This window comes from Neofelis nebulosa, chromosome 9, assembly GCF_028018385.1.
Source record: "Neofelis nebulosa isolate mNeoNeb1 chromosome 9, mNeoNeb1.pri, whole genome shotgun sequence".
NCBI lineage: Eukaryota > Metazoa > Chordata > Mammalia > Carnivora > Felidae > Neofelis > Neofelis nebulosa.
The window spans coordinates 8,995,823-9,016,547 of NC_080790.1; the positions used below are offsets into that span (position 1 = coordinate 8,995,823).

General features: G+C 48.1%; 1 long non-coding RNA gene across 2 annotated transcripts in view; it reads left to right on the forward strand.

Moving 5' to 3' along the window:
* Positions 1 to 20,725, forward strand: part of LOC131484370 (uncharacterized) — a 34,680-nt gene that overhangs the window by 11,076 nt on the left and 2,879 nt on the right. For both annotated transcript variants that reach the window (XR_009248195.1, XR_009248196.1), the window contains exons 3-5: positions 10,511 to 10,642; positions 14,782 to 14,940; positions 16,379 to 16,476. This is a non-coding gene — a long non-coding RNA (uncharacterized LOC131484370). The remainder of the gene's footprint in view (positions 1 to 10,510; positions 10,643 to 14,781; positions 14,941 to 16,378; positions 16,477 to 20,725) is intronic.

Consider the following 20,725-nt stretch of genomic DNA (forward strand, 5'->3'; position numbering starts at 1 on the left):
GTTAGGGACAGAGAGAGAGGGAGACACAGAATCCGAAGCAGGCCCCAGGTTCCGAGCTGTCAGCGCAGAGCCCGACACGGGGCTCGAACTCACGAACTGTGAGATCACGACCTGAGCCGAGGTCGGATGCTCAGCTGACTGAGCCACCCAGGCGCCCCTGTGAAGGTCAACTTAATGTGTCAACTTGACTAAGCCACAGTACTTAGATTTGGTGGAATATTATTCTAGAGACTCCTGTGAAGATATTTTCTATATGAGACTAACGCTTAAATCAATAGACTTTGGGTAAAGCAGATTGCTCTTCATAATATGGTGGGCCTCATCCAATCAGTTGAAGGACTTAATAGAAGAATACTGACCTTCTCCTGAGAGGAAGGAGCCCTGACAGAGACCACAGTTTAGACTCAAGCCGCAACTCTTTTTTTGGGTCACCAGGCTGCCAGCCTACCCTGTAGATTTTGGACCTGACAAGCCTCCACACGAGCCGATTCCTTAAACGAAATCTGTTTATGCACGCCCTCTCGGTTCTATTTCTCTGGAGAACCCTGGCTAATATCGATTTTGGTGCCGTGGAGTGGGGTGTTGTTAACAGATACCTCAGATTACTCAAGTGGCTCTAGAACTGGGTTGTGGGGAGAGCTGGAAGAGTTTTGGAGGTGCCTGACAGGAAAAGCCAAGATTACCTTGAAGAGACTCTTGACAGAAACAAGAATGTCAGTGGTGCTTCTGGTGAGGTCTCAGGTGGGAATGAGGAACATGTTATTGGAAACTGGAGGAAAGGTGGTCCTCGTTACGAAGGGGCAAAACGCTTGGCGGAACTGGGTGTGGTGTTTTGTGGAAGGTAGAACTTGTAGGTGATTCACTGGGATATTTAGCGGAGGCGCTTCCTTTTTTTTTTTAAGTTTATTTATTTATTTTGAGAGACAGAAAGCACCAGCAGGGGAAGGGCAGAGAGAGAGAGAGGGGGAGAGAATCCCAGACAAGCTCTGTGCGGTCAGCGCAGAGCCCGAGGCAGGGCTCAAGCCCACAAACAATGGGATCGTGACCTGAACTGAAGTCGAGAGTTGGACGCTTGACCAACTGAGCCCCCAGGCATCCCTAGCTGAGGAGATTCCTACATAGAGCATTGTGGCTGCTGCCTGGCTTCCCCTTGCTGCCTGATAACAAAATGTGACAGGGGAGACATAAATTGAAGAAAGAATTGTTAGGACAAAGGGAACGAGTACTTGAAGATCTGGAATGTTTCGGCCTATCTGTATGGCCCCAGATGAGAACGCTTGGTCTGGAGAGAACACTGAGCGTGTGGCTGGACAACCATTTGGCTATCAAGTGACTACAGGTATGACTCATGGATCCAATTAGCTGTCTCAGCAGAAGGGCTTGGACCGAAGGGCTTGGCCAGCTTGGACTGAAGGGACGGAGACAGGACACGATGAAGGAACGCTGCTGGGCTTCTGAGATTTTGCAGGACGAGCCAATAGGGCTCTCTGGCTGTGAATGTGTGTTGTCCTTCCAAAAAACACGGAACTCCTGCCCAGGGCCTCAGGGCAGGGCTGCCTCCCTGGGGGACCAGAGGGCAGAAAAGGGAGCCAAAGAGGCTTATGACCTCAAGCCTTTCATCTTCTTGACTTTTCCCCTTTGAATAATAATGTCTGCCCTATGCCTGCCCCGCCGTTGTGTTTTGGGAGCAGATCCCTTGTCTGGCTTCACAGAAGAATTTTGCCTCGGGACGCGTCATACCTTGAGTCTCACCCATATGTGACCCAGTTGGTATTTCGATGAGATCGTGAGCTTGGAGTTGGTGCTGGAGTGGGTTAAGGTTGGGGGGCTGTTGGGATGGGGAGAGTGTGTTTTACATTTTAGGGGGCCCAAGGGTGGCATGTTATGGATGTTATGGGCTGCACTGTGTCCTCCCAAATCTACATGCTGAGGTCCTAGCCGCCCCCCCCCCCCCCAGTTACGTCACAATGTGGCCACAGTTGGAGATCAGGCCTTCCCAAAGGTGATGAGGTAAAATGATGGTAAAGTGAGGCACAATGAGGTTGTATGGTGGGCCTAATCCAATAGGACCAGCGTCCTTGCAGGAAGAGATTAGAACCCAGACACATAGACTGAGAGGCGACCACGTGACGACACAGGGAGGAGGCAGCCATGTGCGAGCCAAGGAGGGAGGCCTCAGAAGAAACCAAACTTCCCAACATCTTGATCTTGAACGTCCTGTCTCCAGAACTGTGAGAAAATAGACCTCTGTTGTTGAAGCCCCCCAGTCTGTGGTATTTTGTTATGGCGGCCCTAGTAGACTAAAATGGTCCCCAGTATCAATTAGATAATTTAGTGGCGGGGTGAGGGGGGGGGCACAAGCCACACCATGTTGTTGGCGTTAAGAAGATAGATCTTGGTTATTTCACTGATCTTGTTATTTTAAAACTGATATTGTGTAGACTCGACTTTGATTACATGTTCCTTCATCTCTGATTTTTTTTTTTTCCATGTAAAATTACTTTCTCTTTAGTCTATTGCCTTAATAGCCTGGGGGGAAATATTTGCTCCTGAGGGTCATGGTTCAAATCTGCTTCATTTTGGTCAGAATATCTTTCTTTCCTTGTAAACAAAATTACACTGTGATTTTAAGTACAGAAACTCTTAGAAGGAAAAGTCTGCTTTGGATTCCAAGAAAGTTTCCTCTTATTATATTATTATATTTCATCTTTATTGTAGACTTCAGGACTCCTATTTTGCTTCCAGACACTCCCTGGAACCAAGCTCTCCCAAACCAGTGTCTTCCCCCAGAAAGAATCGTAGGACCAAGGACAGTCCTTGGTCCCCCCTCCGGTTTCTCCCCAGGAGCCCTCTAAAGAATCCCACTTTTATTTGCCCAGATTCCAACATTTAAGCACACATACATATGAAAAAAAATAACTGAAAATTCCCAATCGGCATCTCATCTTCTGGCTGTAGTTACCAACCCTGAAAGAAGAGAAGTAGCCGTGAAAAGGTGAAAGAGAATCCCGCCAATATTTGTCGATAGACTCAACATCGTTTCTGTGCAGTAACGACACGAGTTCATGAACATCTCTTCTTGTTAATTTACTTGCCTGGTTAACCAGAAGATCTCTCTTGTTTCACCTCAAAAAAAACTGTCAATCTTGAAAAGTTCCCATACTAAGAAAACTCCGCGTTCAATAAAATTGATTTTTTTTAAATGATTGTGTCTCTTGACTTTATATTCCTGTTAGAACGATAAAAGTTTGTCCAGAAGAGTGTAGGAGATTGAAATGCTCAGGCAGGAAATGGGGGGTATTTCCATATGCCTGGGATGTTATTTTTTCTATCTTTAAAGTAGAATGTTCCCCCAAACTCCTCTTTGCCCCTGCAAAGAAAAAAAACATAAACAAAACTAGACCGTTATAGATCCTGGTTAATTGGGTTTCAGGAGATTTTGAACTTCCGGGATTTTTGTGCATCGTTATAGCTCTGGTTGATGGTACATTTGAAGGACAGGTTGCAGGTGAATGACGGAGCCTGACTCTGTCACATACTCGCTGTGCATCGAGGCCAAGTCATTCCGACTCCGGGCCCTGATGGGAGAACCATAATATCTGCCTCACAAATTTTCATGTGCATCAAATGAGATAATGGATGTGAATTTACTCTTGAAACCATAACGGGGCTGTGCAGATGTTAGTCATTATTTTCAAACAGCATCTGTGACCTAGTTTTGATTGTGGTTTACTTTTGGAAGGAAGAGCGTTGTAACTGCAGCTTGGCTCTTCTGGAACGAAACTAATTCAGGGACCTTAACTACCAGTGATCACATTACAGGCAGATACCCTGCTGTCGAGGTAGACTGACCCCAAGGATGATTGTTCCTTGCTAATTAATGATCAGAAGCATTTCCGTCAGTGTACTAAATTCTGAAAATCTGTTTAAATAAAAATCATACTCGTCCGCAGAGCATCGCCTCCCGATTCGGTCGCCGTGCTCCGTTTAGAGAAGGAAAATACTCGTTGGATGTTTTCCATGTTCAAATATTTCCATCGTTTGTAAGAACTTGCTTTTGTCACTCGTGCATCCTTTCTCAGGCAAATTTTTTGATCGTTCTTTCATCAGGTACATTTTCCTATTAGATGGTTTTATAGAAGGGACTGTTTTTTATTGCCTAATTGCCATATGGAAGAGATTAATCATTAAAACAAAAATAAAAGGGGCGTCTGGGTGGCTCAGGCAATGTCTCTATTGCTTTCCTGGCCCAGGGAGGATTTGGCCTTTCTGGCTTGCCCATCGAGTTGACCTTTGCTTTCTGGGCATAGTTTAATCCCGACACCTTTTATCTGTCATCAGGAAAGTTAGTTTCGAGTCTTTTACGGTCACATCGTTTTTGCTGCCCTCCCCAGATCTTATCCTACAAATCAGCACTGCCTTTTCTTCTCTTGGCCACCTGGTGTGGGTGAACCTTCATGAAGCAATCCTTCCCGTGGGGTTTGTCTGCTTGAAGAAGACCTTGTGTGGTGAAGAGAAAGGGAGGGGGCTGGGCTCCGGGGGACCCGGGTTTCTGCCTTGGATTCACTCCAGAGTGTTGCCAATGTGGCTGGCACGCTCTGGGCCTCTGTTGATTCCTCTGAAAAATAAGCCATTTGGAGGAGCTGTCCTCCAAGATTTTCCCCCAAATTTAGCTTTCCCATAGTTCTCGGGCATGTAGGATGCGGAAAGAATACGTGCTTCAGAGCCCGGCAGACCTGAGCTCCCAACGACTTTGAGAGAAGTTACGAAAGTTCGTTGAGCCTCAGTGTTCTTGTCTGTAAAATAGTGTTGATTATAAGCATTAAATGTACAGAAAATACTTCTGTATGGAAAATGCCACGATACGGAAAAGAGACAATTACCATTTCCCTTCTCCTCTTCCCGTCGCCTCCTAAAAAATTAAAGGAAAGCGACACGTGGAAATGAAATCGGAAGCTATCGGCATATTTCGCTGCGGAGAAGGAACGTGCCCGAGGACTGGCCCCTGCCCCTCCAACGCTCTTGGAGAACGCGGGGCTGGGATGAGGCTCGCAGAAGCTTCTGGTCCACTGACCCTCTAAGAGATGCTGGGTGGAGCATCATTTGAAGCTTCTCTAGTAACCGTTGCAGAAGGAACGGGGGACACATGATCCGACAGAGGACACGGGGAACGTGGGTAGCGTGAAGACAGAGAGACGTGGGAAACGTAGCGACAACTGTGACTCCTAAGGACGTTTTTGGTGACTCTTGCAAGACAGCGGAGCAGAGAGAGAATCAGAAAACTGAGGCAGCTCCAGGAAGGGGCACCTGCAGCCGTCGTGCCTCGGTGGCTTTCTCCCCTCCAGCGGAAATCACGATTAGGTTCCAGGGTAACACGAGAAGGTCAGAACTGACAGCGGCCTTTGGAAATCTGGTCTCACCTAAAGTCCACGTTTTATTTCCTCCCCCATCTCCCGATGGCGTAGTGCAGAACCGCTCTGTCTGCCTTCCTCTCGAGGGGAAGCCGGGACACAGGAGTTCAGGGGTGGCGCCTGGAGCCTAAGCCTGGGGATGAAATGAACTTAGCGGTGGGAAACGCAAGCATCTAAATTTAAGTAAAATGGAAAATTAAGCCCATTGTGCTAGTGCAGTTTGGCAGACGTGGGGCTCAGCAGGGTAGCTGTGAAATAAACGTCTCTGTGCTTTGAGGTGCCTGTGCACTCTCTATAAACCAACCATGTGACACGGTTACCGGAAAAGTAAACTCAAGAGTAAAATGCATTATCAGAGGATTTACGATTTTTGGGGCAGAGAGAAGGAGAGACAGAATTCCAAGCAGGCTCCATGCCAGCAGCGCAGAAACCCCATGCGGGGCTCGAACTTACCAAGCGCGAGACCGTGACCTGAGCCGAGATCGAGAGCTGGACGCTTAACCGACTGCACCACCCCGGTGTCCCTACGGTGTTGTTTTCACCGTCAAGGTTACAGATGAAAAGGAAATGGGGGTCATACTGACCCAGGAGGATCACTGGGGGTTTGCCCACGCCCGTCACTTTGGAATGCCTCTCCCAGGCTGGTGCTCAGGGGCGCGTTTTTCCTCCTTCAAGACCCTCGCGGACATCTAGACCTTCTGTGCGCCAGCCCATGCTGTACGGTAATCCACAGCGGTCATTCACACACAGCCCCTGTTCAAGCCAGGGGCTCCGGGGGGCACAGACCATTTGTCGTTAGCCTTGCATCCCTGTGGCCATTCGGGAATACCATTAGAGCTCTCTACCTGTTTGTCGAATACCCTGATTAATGAGAAGATTTTCATAAGCATTTAATGATTCATCTACCTGTTTAACAGCACTGACGGAGCTGCTACGAGGGTCATGAGGTGACTGCACCAGATGAGATCATGCACAGACCCTGTCTCAAGGCGTCTTGGTCCAGCCGAGATCTGTCATACGAAGAGCGGCTGGAGGAATTGGGGATACTTAACGAGGGTACAAAGGTCTTAGGAAGAGCTCGGCAGGGCTTGCAATATTTAAAGGGCTGGAAGGGAGAGCGTGTGCAGCCTGGGGGATTCCAGAGAGAAAAGTCGGTGGGAGTTTGAGGGAGGGAGATTCCAGATAGTAGGAGGAGTCCCAGGGGTCGATGGAATGGTTTGCCCTGCAAATGGCAAACCGCGCCAGAGTGGGAGTGTTTGTGGCCGACGCCTGTGACGCCCGCCTGACCGGAGGGGATGTCTGCTAGGAAAGAAGATGCACAGCCAAGCCCTGGGGGGCGGGGGGGTCTCCTCTGGTCCCAGAGAGTCTTGTGTTTTCCCTGGAAGAGTGGTTTCACAGAGCAGATGTTTGGTCCCAAGCTCTTACCTTTGTCTGCTAAAAATAAAGCTCAAAGGCAAAAGGCAACGAAAGGTCTACATGTTGAGGAACATTTCTAGGGGCTGCTCCAGTAAGACCCAAGAGAGAGTTCAGTGGCCTGCCTGACATAGACTCACGGGGTCACCTCGTTTGTCTCTGCTTCTCCGGTAGCCGTCAATCTAATGGGTGTGATGCTTTATGTATGGACAGAGCATCCTTCACAGGCACCAGGTCGCTGTGCAAACTTCAGTGGGTTTGTCACCTCTCTGGGCTTTAACGAAACAGCCCTCGAGGGCCCTGCCAGCTCTCACATGCCAGCCTTTGTGTTTTATTCCAAAATGTCTTCTCTACCGACAGGGAGGCCGCTGACTGAGTCAAATAATGCCCTCGTCTGTGTATTCACGAAGATAAATGCAATCCCTTGCTCACTCATGTAAATCGGGCTCCAGAAATAAATGAGTAAGACGGTTTTGATGGCTATTAAACTGGTACCTGCAGAAGTATGGAGAGTTTTACATTTGCTGGAAGGGAGAGAGGTCATCATTTATTCTCTCTCGCCCGCCAGATCTACGAATTTTTTTCCTCTTTCCCCTGGATTGTTTTTCTGGCATTTCCCAACTCCAGGAAACACATGAAATATGTTATTTGAGAAATTTCGCAGGCGCGTTTCAAAATTGGGTGGAAACAATGTAGAAAAAGATATCTTTGTTGATTCGGAAAAATAAGTGGGACTTGGAAAAGCAGAAGTTATTTCGGATTTAAGGGTTTGAATGACATTCCTGCGCAACAACCCGGCCAGCTCCTTTCTGTTTTTTAAATTTTTTTTGGCAAAGGTTAAGATTTTGAGCACGTAGACTTTGAATGCAAAAGTCGTCTCTTATTTTTGTCCCAGTTCAGATTATTGACTCTGATAGGCCCAGAAGAGATGGAATTGATAAAAATAGCAAATTGCTGTTGTTTTTACATCTCGGAAAGGACGACATCTATGACTTCTGACAACTGTTTCCTAGAAGGAGCTGGAACGCCCTAGAGCAGCCTTGCGAAGAGCTACGCCAACACCGTCAGGTTAACCGATGACCGTTCGTGGACTTTGGAACCTAAGTCTGCTTGATGTCTGTGGCACCACGTAGACATCTACACCATTTTAACAGCAACACGAAGTCCGTTCACGTCTGTCATCTCCTTTTCATTATGAAGGTGGCACCTGTTAATTGCATCAAATTCGGAAATATACTTAACATGATGCCCATGATAACACCGAGCAGCAGAGACTTAAAAAAAACAACTACAGATGCAGCCATTTCAGACTACTTTATGACTTTATATGACTTTTGAGGGCTTTAAGACCAAACCACATCCCGGGGGGCAGAGTAGGGGGTTCCCCACTGAGGGAATGTGCCGGCGCTTAATTATCCTGGGAGGATGTAAATCTTGGAGCAGGGAAGGAGATGGGCCTTGCTCATGGCTTACAAATTAATTCTTTTAGGACAAACTCTCTGGGGTCAGAGGTCAGCCTGGCCCAGTTTCTGAAGCACAGAGCAGCGTGGTGCGGGATAGTGGTCGGTGACCTGCCGTTGTCCTGGAGGGTCAGATTGGCAGCCAGTCACCTGGGAGATGGCCCGGGAAGGTGGGTGTGGACCCGGGACTGCAGACATAAATGCTTTTGTCCACACCAGTTCCCCTCCATTGTCCCTAATGCTCTGTATCTTGTCGTGCATAGCAATCTGGGCTTGGGGGTGATCGTCGTAGACGCGGGGGTAATACCAGCAGTCGTAGTAATGACAATGACAATTAGACTCCCCTATAGAGCGTGTTACATTCTAGGCACTATTCTGAATACCGGGCGTGAACTCATTTTGTCCCCACGGCACTGTTATGAATTAGGTACTGGTATTTTCCCAGTTTGGCAGATTAGGGAGCTGAGGCACAGGCAGGCCCTGGCAGGGAGGGTCCCGGAGGTGAGAGCTGCACCGTAGAGGCTCTGTGGGGACTGGACCCCAGGGAGCGTGCCACAGAACCAGGCGGGCTAAGCGATGCGCTTCCCCCGGAAAAGAGTGGGGCGAGGTGGCAGATACAGCGGTGGGGGAAAGGGCGCAGCCAGCTGCCGCGGAGGCCGCCCAACAAGGGTGCGGGTTCGAAACAGGGGGACCTGGCCCACGGCACGGTCAAGGCAGCATCGGAAGCAAGCAGCGGCCACTTCAGGAAGTTGAGATTCTCGCTAACGAGTTGGGGGCAGGGTCACGGGGTGTGGGTAACATATCAAGTGTATAAAACAGAATGAAAAATCTGGGGCGCCTGGGGGGCTCAGTCGATTAAGCGTCTTGACTCTTGATTTCGGCGCAGGTCATGATCTCACGGTCTGTGAGTTCGAGCCCCACATCGGGCTCTGCACTGACGGCACGGAGCCTGCTTGGGATTCTCTGCCTCCCTTTCTCTCTGCCCCATGAGTGCGCTCTCTCTCTCTCTCTCTCTCTCTGTCTCTCGCTCTGTCTCTCTCAAAAGTTAATAAATAAACCTCAAAAAATAACAATATGTAAAAATCACCCATAGAGTCACCCCTGAAAGGTAACGACTCTGCACATTTTGGTATATATACACGTTTGTGTGGACATGTGCATAAAATGTGTCTCCCCTCGATTTCATATTATAAAAAGTTTTCAAACATATTGCACAGTTGAGAGAATTATGGACAAACGATGCTTTTTCATGTGGTTTTACACGCTGAGCCTGTTTCTCTCTCACTGAAATTTGTTATGAACATGGTTTTTAGCGGCTGTGGAATACTTTATTGGGGAGCTCTCCCACAGATGGTCTTAGCAAAGGGAAGAAAACTTCCCAAGCTCCTCTCCCCACTACTCTTGCCCACCCTGGGACCCCTGTGCCCCTGCGCTCTCCCCTCTCTGTTGTAACCAGGGAAGAACTTCCCAGAATAATGGTTGACCTGAGCAGGTGTGCAATACATATTTATGGACTAAATGAATTTAACCAATGCCTGTTTTGGCAGCATTCACCGTCCCCAGTTCTGTCCATCATCTACGTAAACGTGGAAAGAAACGTACTGATTTGCATTTTTACACTGTTTCATAAGAATGATCTTTCAGGGGCCCCTGGGTGTCTCAGTAAGCGGAGCATTAAACTCTAGACTTTGGCTCAGGTCGTGAGATTAAGACCTACGCTGGGTCTTATCTCTTAAGATTCTCTCTCTCCCTCTGTACCCTCCTTTCTCTCTCTCTCTCTGTCTCCAAAAAAAAAAATTATCTTTAAGAAGTGTTAACTATTAAATCAAGGGTTAGGAGCACTTTACAGACTTCTTGCTGTGTTTGGCAAACCGTTTGTAGAATGCCTTTGGGAGAGTGCTACTGTCCTCTATCTTTGCAGGATTTAGTTTTATCAGCGTGGAAGCACTCATCAACTCAGCTAGCTGTATTATTCAAGATGTCATGTGAACTTAGCTGCAAAGAGCAATGCATTGAGTTGGGAGTAAGTGTAGATACTCAGCTGGATTTTGAAAAGTGGTTCTCCTGAGTGATTTCTCTCCTCTCCATTGCAAACCTGTTTCAAAAAGAGATGCTACCTCTCTCCTCGGTGGATTCTCGGTCTGGGCTCACATGAACTTGCCTGGGTGGGACCCAGGGATTCCGACCTAGAATTCCTTGTAACCAATCTAATCTCTTCGTCCGCAGCCTCTGCTTTGCTGGGTCCAGGACGAGGGTCATTCCAGCTCAGCAGTGAGTGAATACTCTTGACCATAAAACTCTCTGCCAACGAAAGACATTGTAAATATAGAGCAATGCAGTCTGGTGGTCATGGCTAAGGTGAGTAGGGATGCTGATATGATTCTGAGCGACATTCTCAATGCCTCAGTGTACAAATGAACGGGATATTGAATCCCTGAAGATCAGAAGGCTTCTTAAATGCAATGATCTATTCTCAATCACCTAGCAGTGGGAGGCCAGGTACTAGACAACTGAACTCTAAATATGATTTCACACACTCACGTCACTGCTCAGGTGTGATACCTCTCTCTTTACCAAACTCTTTTTTTTTTTTTTTTTAATCTTTCCTCCAAAGCTCTCAAACCACACAATTCAGCTACTAACCGAGGCTCACCTTTTTGGATTTCCCCTGCTGTACTGTGGTCGAGGTGCTAATTAGCAGGGAGAGGGCCAAATGGCAGGCGGCCAGAAGGAAAAGAGACGTCAAAAGACCCGCACAAACCACAAATGGGACAGCCTGTGCCCTTGTAAAGTTGAGACACGCCTCTTGGGAGCGAAGCATAAAAGTCCCCCCTCCGCCCCCTGCTGCTTCCGAACATGGCCAGGTTCGGCAGCAGGCTCCAGCTTCCTCACCTAGTAATTGGGGATTGGAATAACACCTCTCCTCCGGCTTGCCAAGAGGAGTAAATAAAATCAGATAAGGGGCAGCAGGCTAGGAAGCGATCCCCTGTTGAGCACCCCCGTTGTGTCAGACCGTTGGCAATGTTTTCCATTTAATTCTCCCACTGGCTCCGTAAGGCTTGATGGATGGGCCAACCATGGCAGGGACACCTGCTGACTGTCACATACGAAGTGGCCTGACCTCACTGCAAAGCCTTTGCTCTTGCTGCTGAGCCATGGTGAGGTGCGTGGCATTTTGTGGACACTCGGTCATGTCTGTTATTATTGGAGAGGATGGAAAAACGATGATCCCCTTGTTATGAATGAAAACAACAGATATTTAAAGCTGTTGGGAGCCTTTGTGCTCCGGGTTTCAACATGGGATTTACCTGTCCTATTTTAACCAGTTCGCATGAGCATTTGTTGTATAACCAGCACATGCTGTTCCTGCATATAACTTCGGCTACATAAATCTAAAGCCTGCTGAATGCTGGCGATCTTTAAAATGTAATGAGCTGAAGGATTCGTTTTGAGCCTTGGGGCAGGATGGCTTTAACCATTCCCCGAGCTCAGCTTTTAGGAGGATAAGTTTGCTGCATCTTTGCCATAATCCAACTGAAGCCTGGATTCCAAGCAACAGTGGATGAGATTTAAGTCTCTAAGAACAATATAAACTTAAATAAAACAAGGCTTAAGCGTAAAGTCCCTGCAAAGTCCCTGTGTCCACATTCCATCAGGATGACGTAATAGAAGTTTGGAAGCAGGCAGCCTCTCCCTTCGGGTCCCCTGACCGCTCCGCAAGACGGAAGTCAACGGGGTGGTGATCCGTGACTCTCAGAAGCCACAGATCACGGTGGGCTTTCTGAAGCCGGACGTACTTGGCTGTTGGCGGGTTTCTCAACTACAAAGAAGATCTCTGTTAAAAAGAAAAAAAGCGAACTAGGAAAAGTTTTGGGTAATTGAAATCAAATTTTGTGTCAAAAGAGGAGTGAAGTAGGAGTTAGCTTTCTTCTCACTGGAGAAAAATCTCTATGCGGATAAAAACATCCTAACATTTAGTCTCGTCTATTTTGCTGGTGAGTCGAAATCAGGGCAGTGAGATCCAAGGAAGGGAAAGGATTTGGGAGCTTTCTCCCCCCCCCCCCCCCATCTCCCATGGAATTCTTTCTCCTCCATTGGAGCCAAAACGCAGCAGATCGTGGACATGTGGCCCCCAAGCCGAGGACAGATGTCACCTCAGCCTCCTGTTGTTCATTCATATGAAGAGATGCAGGGTGCGACCTACACTGGGTCACTCAGCCCCTCCGTGTCTCACATTTTTCATCTGCAGAATGGGATAATAAAAGTATCTACCTCAATGGGTTGCGTGCAGATCAAATGGGTTTTAAACATTAATTCAATGTGTAAGTTTAAATTAAATGGGCAAATCTCTCAGAACGGACCCAGGCACATTGTAGGAGTGAAGGGTTTGCGATTCTTCTATCGTGAAGACGAGAGCGTGGTCCTGGGTATGTGTGAAGTCTTTGGAATCCACCTGACCTGCCTCCAAAACCCAGTTCTATCATATGCCTGGCCTTGGTTGGCCAAGTCGCATGAAGTCTCTGAGGCTCTTTCTTTCTCAAATTTAAAAATGGAGATGTCAATTCCTAACACTAGTAGCATTTTGAGGAAGAGGAAAGGATTGCATTTGATGATTCATGATGAGCCTGGTATCTGGCCCATGGCTAATTCTCTTACGAAGTATTTGTGGAAGAAAGTACCCCTGTGGCTGTAAGCACATAGTCCCACACACATCCAAATACAATCATGTTGGACTACTTTCCCTTTTTCGTTTTCAACTTTTGGATACATTGTAGAGAACACAACTTAAAATCCCCAACCAGGGGAAAACCTAGGTTTCCTTTTTTGGCAAATGACCTCAGAAAAGAAGTGTATTAAGTCAGCTCGGGCTGCTATAAAAAACACCAGAGACCGAGGGGGCTTAAACAACAGACATTTATTTCCTCAGCTCTGGAGACTGGAAGTGCAAGGTCAAGGTGTGTCCGGGCTGGTTTCTGCTGAGGCGTCTCTTCCCGGCTGGCAGACGGCCGTCTTCTCCTGTGTCCTCACACAGTCTTTTCTCACTGGTGAGCCTCTCTAGTGTCTTCCTCTTCTCAAATGGACACCAGTTTCATTGGATTAGGGCCACATCCTTATAACCTCATTTAACCTTAATTATCTAAGTTAAGGTCCTATCCCCAAATATAGTTCCCCTGGAGGTTAGGGCTGCAACATGTGAATTTTGGGGTTCGGTCCATAATAGGAAGCTTTTATATCACTTTTTCTTTCCTCATTCATGCTGACTCACTCATTCAGAGAAACATCGTGTTGTATTTAGCCATTCGGAAGCCAAGGAGATCGGCCTCGGAAATCCCATCAACCTTTTGGTTGAGGATCTCTGTCTTTGGCCCTGGGAGGAAATACGTTTCTGTTGTCCAAGCCACTTGGTCTGTGGTCCTCTCTTGTGGCGGCCCTCGCAAATGAATCCACGCCCTTACTGAACTAATATGTACTTTTAAAAATTAAGCACCTACTACATTCCAATATTTCTTACGATTCTGAATGTGTAGGTCCTGCTTCAGATTTGACAAATTGGAATTTGAACCCCAAAGACCTGCCCTGCCTGTTCTTCCACGTCTAACCTCTGATCGTCACGTCGCGAGTCTCAAAAATCAGCCATCAGATACTTCTGCCTTTCAGTGGCCCGCACGGCACCTCATCGGATCTTCTACCTAATTTCTCTATTTAGCAACGGAGTCTGGAATCGGATCCAGTAGTAAAAAGAGGAGGCTGTGTTTGAGCTAGGGTGAGCCTCCCCTGGGACCTATGACCTGTTTTGCCAGAGACATTCCAGACTTTCTCTTGTTCTGAAACATGCAACTTTTTTGTTGAACTTATGGAACTCTTTTATTCCCGAAAATGTCCTATAATATAATTGGTCCCATTGGCATTGGGAAAGCTTATTGGATGCAACAGAACTGACTCTTTCACCAAAAACTCAACATGCACTCGGTTCACTTTTGCTTGATGAATGAATATCTCACCCAGCTTACACTTGTGTGAATCAGCCTTTTCTTGTATGGGTTTCTCTGGTTGAGGTCCTGGTGAATGTTTAGCTCATCTCCTTCCAGACCCTCCCTGACACCTCCAGGTTTACCATACCCTTGGCTCGGATGTCAGGCGAGTCACTTGGTTTTTCTTACTCTGTGTAGGTCGCTGGGCTGGGTGAGGTTCAGGCGAGCTCATGACCGTGAAAGCATTTTGAAATCTGAGATGTGGTACCGATTGTTACTATGATACTATCTGGAAGGGTACAGTTTGTTATTTTCCCTAAGAAGCCATTTCTTCACTGCTATCATTATCTACAAATATCTCCTATTTACACTGTAGCTTCTGACCGTGTCTTTATAACTAACTGTTAGATCAAAAAAGACTCCTGAGGCTGGATCTTATTTAATTATCCTTGATTTCCAGCAAGGCCGGCCTAGGCTAGGGGATAGAGAAGCTTCTTAATAATTTTTTTTTTTTTTCTGATACAGGGACTTCCAGGTCATGGTGGTGGATGGAGTGCAGGATTTCTGTCTCTCAAGGACCAACCCGAAGAACAAAATTGCAAAAGCTGACAAAGAGTCCCAGTGGCAAAGTAATCAAGCATGAGAAGTTGCAAAATGTGATGTTGTATCCCGTCAGAGGCAGGGGTAAGGAGGGATACAAAGTTCTTGACACATCTAGGTAGTTCTCTGCCCCATGCCCTCATGTTATACACAAAGACAGGAATTTAGAAGATTATGTGCTTTCCCCATCAGTGCCGCTAAATTTAGAGAAAGCGTGAGAAGGTCTTGAATAAGATAAATCCCACCCCACGGGAGATGCTGGAGGCTTGTCTCCTCCGGGGGCTCTGAGCCAGAGACAGAGGAGTTTTCTGGGAGAAATCCTGTGGCGTGCTCAGACGGGGCAGCTGAATGCTTAGTTGGCACCTGCATGTTATGGGAATCCCAAGCTGGAAAAAAAAATGACCCAGAACTGGGGGGTCTGTCTTTTAAAACTTTTGGGGAGAACCCATCAGAAGCAGGTGGAGAACTGCGCTGTGGGGCCTCTTCCACCCAGTGTTCGAAATCAGTTCATTTGGAATTTGTTGAGTCTTGGTTTACGGCTTAGTAGACGGTACGTTCTTGCGACCATCCTCCCTACGGAAGAGAACAAGTGTATTTTGCATCGTCTTCTCCTACTTTGACTCAGTTGGCCGCTTTCCACGTCTAGCTACTACCTGTCCTGGTTTCTACTTTCTCCCAACTTCAGAGGTTCACACTTGTGAATGTGTGCGTGTGGGACTGAAGGGAAGTTTCTGTCTGTTCTCTATTAGGACTCTCCTCCGTGACTCATTACCTTCATTACCTCTGCCGAAAAGTTCTTCTAAGCAGATTCAAGGGATTGTCAGAGAAAGCACAGTTTGAGGTTATTTTGAGCGTTTGGGTGTCTCCACGTCCAGTCGAAGGCCTCTGAAACCTGCCAGCAGTCCGTCCCACTTCCTCTGCATTAGATCTATTTTTACTGTGATTCTTGCTGTTATCACTGGAAGACTGGACAACTCTCTGGTGAAGAAGGATTCTGGAAGATGAGAACTGTTTGTTCTCAGGTTTCCCCCCTTGTTTTAGGGCCAAGTGCAATTCACCCAGCCTGTTTGTGATTGCCGGGGGCCTCCCCAGGGCCATCGGAATCTCAGGGTCAAAGACCTCCCCCGCTCCCCCACTCCCCATGCCAAGGATGCTGCCGCTTGGGGTTCAGAGTCCAGGCTGCTGGGTCCATCATCTCTCCTCACGCAGGAGTTCTTGTTTAGGGTCCACGTTCAGTGTCTCTGGAATTGGTTTCAATAGGGGATTTCTTCTCTGTCTAGATTACATGTCCCTCGAGGGTATGATCTTGAACTTCTGTTATGGCGAGGAGTCAACTGACATCCGCTGGATGTTTCCTTTGCTTTAGACATGTTCGGTAGCTCCCCAAGTCCTCAGGACAGTGAGCGGAAATGATCACAGAGGGATGAAGAAACTTGCCCGTGGTCACACGGTTGTTAGAGGAAGCACCGGAAACCGAAACGCCCCAGCTTGTGTTCTTTCCACCTTGTTGTCTGTTCTGCAGGCTGCCATTGAGGTTGACCGTCTCCCCAAGGGTTCACTGGATGGTCCATGACGACGATGGTCACAGGGTAGAAAGGATGGGACTCTATGAATTTCTTGGTAAGCGAGGATGATAGCTTTGCTCACCAAATCTCAGGATGTGTCACGGGGGACAAGCCCTTGGGTGCAGAGGACCGGAGAAAGGGGTGTCCTCTCTGCCAGGTAGAAATCTTTAAGAAGGAGGTCTCGGAAGGAATTTGGGGGGATAAGGTGGCTCTGCAGGCCAGATCTCAGAGCTTCAAAGTCAAAGATGCGTTACTTACAGGATAAAGTCCCTGTCAGTTAGTGTGACACATCCTGCTCACAATCGGACCGTTGTCTGTGGGTCCGGCCGCCGTTTCCACGACCCTCACCCTGCCCCACACGGACAGCCTGCTATTGACCGCTGCCCATGCTTCCCCTGCCTAGAATGTTCCTGTTCCCTCTGTATCTCTCCGCACTTTGAATGAGGTCTACTCTTCCTTTAAGTCTGAACTCTGCTGTCTCATCAAAAGCCTTTTCTGGGCACAGTCCTGATAGAAGCTTTTCAAGGGTACAGATGACACTCCGTTTCTTTGCCCTCGGGACTTAGCACTATGGATAATGCACAGGAGACCCTACACTGAGTGTTTCTTGTGAGGATGAATGGATAAATTCCTGGCACAGCAGGGAGAGGCCTTGTGGGGCTGAGATATCCTGCTGATCAGGAGACCTGAGTTCAGTCCTCACTCAGCCCCCTATAGGCTTTGTGCCCTCAGGCAAATGACTTACCTCCAATACTGAGATTCCCCGTCTATGAAATGATGTTAAAGCCTTGCTCACCAGGTTTATGAGATTAAAAATAAGATAAGAAATGCACACTGTGATGCAGGATTGGCTATGGGTTAAAAATCCCATCCACCCACACGAAATTAGAACTGATAAATTACACTGCATTCAAATTAAGAGGTTCTGATCCCCAAAGGACACCATCAAGGAAGTGAAAAGACAAGCTACAAACTAGGGGGTCCTAAACGTGACGTCAGTAACTGCCCACCTCTAGGAGTAAGAACCCCTCGAGCCAATATAAAAAAACATCCCCAGTAAATACGGACAAACGCACAAGCAGGCCTCTTGCAGAAGAGGAGACACATCGGATGAATAAACGTATGGAAAGGAAGATCGAGAGCACACTGAGATGCCTTTTGGGATCCATTTGACTGGCAAAATTGACATTTCCGTGTTTTGCAAGGAATATGGGTCAGTGGTGTTCCTGCTACTTTGCAGTGGAAACGCAGTCATTTTGAAAAGCAACTCATGATCGAACAAATCGGGAGACTATAGATGCTGGAGAGGATGTGGAGAAACAGAAACCCTCTTGCACTGTTGGTGGGAATGCAAACTGGTGCAGCCGCTCCGGAAAACAGCGTGGAGGTTCCTCAAAAATTCAAAATAGATCTACGCTATGACCCAGCAACAGCACTGCTAGGGATTTACCCGAGGGATCCAGGAGTGCCGATGCAGAGGGGCACTCGTACCCCAATGTTTATAGCGGCACTTTCAACAATAGCCAAATTATGGAAAGAGCCTAAATGTCCACCAACTGACGGATGGATACAGAAGACGTGGTTTATATACACAATGGAATACCACGTGGCAAGGAGAAAGAATGAAATCTGGCCCTTTGTAGCAACGTGGATGGAGCTGGAGAGTGTTATGCTAAGTGAAATACGTCCCACAGAGAAAGACAACCTCTGATGGGGGAGGGGAGACAGACGCTGGTATATGGGAGAAGCACAAGATAAATGTTAATTAGAAGTGTCTAGTTCTGGGCTTGGATGGTAGGGTCAGGGAGTTCTTTCTGCTTTTTTTTTTTAATTTAATTTTATTTTTTTCAAATTTTTATTGAACTTCTATTTAGCTACCATAATATTGGTTTCAGGAGTACAATTTCGGGATTCGTCACTTCCATATCACACCTAGTGCTCATTTTATTTATTTTTTAAAATATTTATTTATTTATTTTGAGAGAGAGAGAGAGAGAGAGAGAGAGAACGAGCACAGGCAGGGGAAGATCCGAAAGAGAGGGAGAGAGATTGAATCCCAAGCCGGCTCCGTGCTGTCAGCGCAGAACCGGACGTGGGGCTCGAACTCAGGAACGGTGAGATCGTGATCTGAGCTGCCATCAAGAGTCAGATGCCTGACCGACCCAGGGGCCCCTCCAGGGCTCATTTTAAACAAATAAGCCCAGACAATGCAAGGTCATGCAAAGCTCCATGATGACGGGCCGGTGTGCCATCGCCGATTCAATTCAGTTCAGCTCAGTATATCTTTTCCTCAAATACCTTCGTTACGTTTTCTACTGTGTGTGCACGTGGGTCCATGTTCCAAGTGTCTGGGTGGTAGGAAGGGGAGTAAGAAAGGCGGAGTGACTCGGGGTCAGTTTGCAACTGACCACAAACGTAGAATGATCACTGACTGTCAACAACGTATGATCTTGGGAAGAGTCACTGCCCTTCCGTGCCTCAGTTTCCCTGTCTCTGAAGAGAAGAATGGACCCAGTGGCCTGGAATTGCCGAGTTTCTGCGGCCCCTCCCTCCATCCCTCCTCACTGTGCTCACCTTTTCCTCAGCCTTCTCCTCGCTCCGGGATGTTCTCCCCAGTCGCTCTCTAGGGGAGCCTGGGGACGACCAGCGGAGGGCCACGTGCCGAAATCTGGCCGCACATCCCCGCTGGCATCTACGCTTCCTGCTCCGTCCCTCCAATCACGTTTGTTAATCACACAATTTAGTGCCCTGTAAACACGGCCGCTGCTTCATTTCCCCGCAAGCGTCCTTGGCACCGGTGGCCGGGGAAGATTTGTTTCCAGTCATGAACCAAATATGAAGGTCACATGATTTCGTGATTTTTTTTCCTTTCCAAAGAAATATGGGAGGCTTACGCAGGCCAACCTTCCAATTAATCCTGAGAACAGCTGCCTTCGAGGTGGGTGAGCCTGAGTATTATTCACTCTCGCGGTCATTTATCAAAGAAAAGAAACTGTCTGCCGGCCTCCGATAGCTTTGATTCACTGGAGTCTAGAATGTGGTGTAGCTGGAAGATCCTTGTTTCACGGGTACGACCCAGGTCGTTACTTGGACCTGCGTGGGCTCTCGAGCAGCCAGGACGGTGAACCTTCTGTGCCCGTGGTGCGGACTGCCCTGCGTACTCACACGCGGTGCCTGAGTCGGCATCCACCTGCTGGTCACAGGGCTTTGGGACACCCAGGAACCCCCCAGTGGCCCTGCAGGTGCCTGTTTACGCCCGGTGGCTCTTACCTCGCTTGCCTCCTTAGCTCCGGTGAGCAGGGGCTCTGTCAGTCGTTAAGTGCCACTGGATGGACGGTGGGCCACCTCCCATAAGAAGAGCACAGGAGGAAGGCAGCAGAGAGAACCTGTCGCATCAAAAACAAAACCAGCAGGGGCCCCTGGGTGGCTCAGTCGGTTGAGCGTCCGACTTCGGCTCAGGTCATGGTCTCGCGGTTTGTTGAGTTCGAGCCCCAGGCCAGTCTCTCTGCTGTCAGCATGGAGCCCCCTTCGGATCTTCCGTCCCCCCTTCTCTCTGCCACTCCCCCGCCCGCACGCTCTCAAAAATAAATAAACGTTTAAAAACAGAACAAAGCAAAACCAAACAGTGTGTCTATTGTGAACAGCTGTATTCAGGATCCTAGGAGGATTTCACTTGCCCCTAAATCTATGTAGGCAAGGAGATCTCTTTTAGTGCAGGTTTCCCCAAATTCCGCTTCGTCCTGTCTGATGGATGGATTCCCTGTGATCAGAATGGACCGGAACACAGAAGTCCTCCATGGTCGCAGGAGATAAATCCATTAGGAATGGAGTGGTGAATTATGTTCTGGAACGGCAGGGACCGGGGAAATTAGGTGGTAGCATATTGAGGGAGCACAAAATGAAGCAGAGAGAGAGAGAGAGAGAGAGAGAGAGAGCGAGTGAGCGAGCCTGAAAGTGCTGAGCGGATCCTGAACAATGGTCAGGGCTCCATGTAAGAGGGCAGCCCTCTTACATGGGTGAGATCAACTTTTTGTGGGTGGGGCCATCTCATAGAATCTCTCTCTGGAAGGTGACTTAGGAATTTTCATCCCGTTCCCAGGCAGGGAAATGGAGAAACATCTTCTGTGCTTGGAGGGGATACATTCAGGGTCACATTCCTCAGGGCGTGTGTCATTGGCTTCTGACCTAAGCAGACTGCTCGGTCCTTGACCCTCTTCCTGGGGTATCCAGCCCATGCCCTCAACTGTCACACACTTGCTTGGGCCCTCACGTCTCTGGTCTCATCCCTGATCTCACTCCTGGGG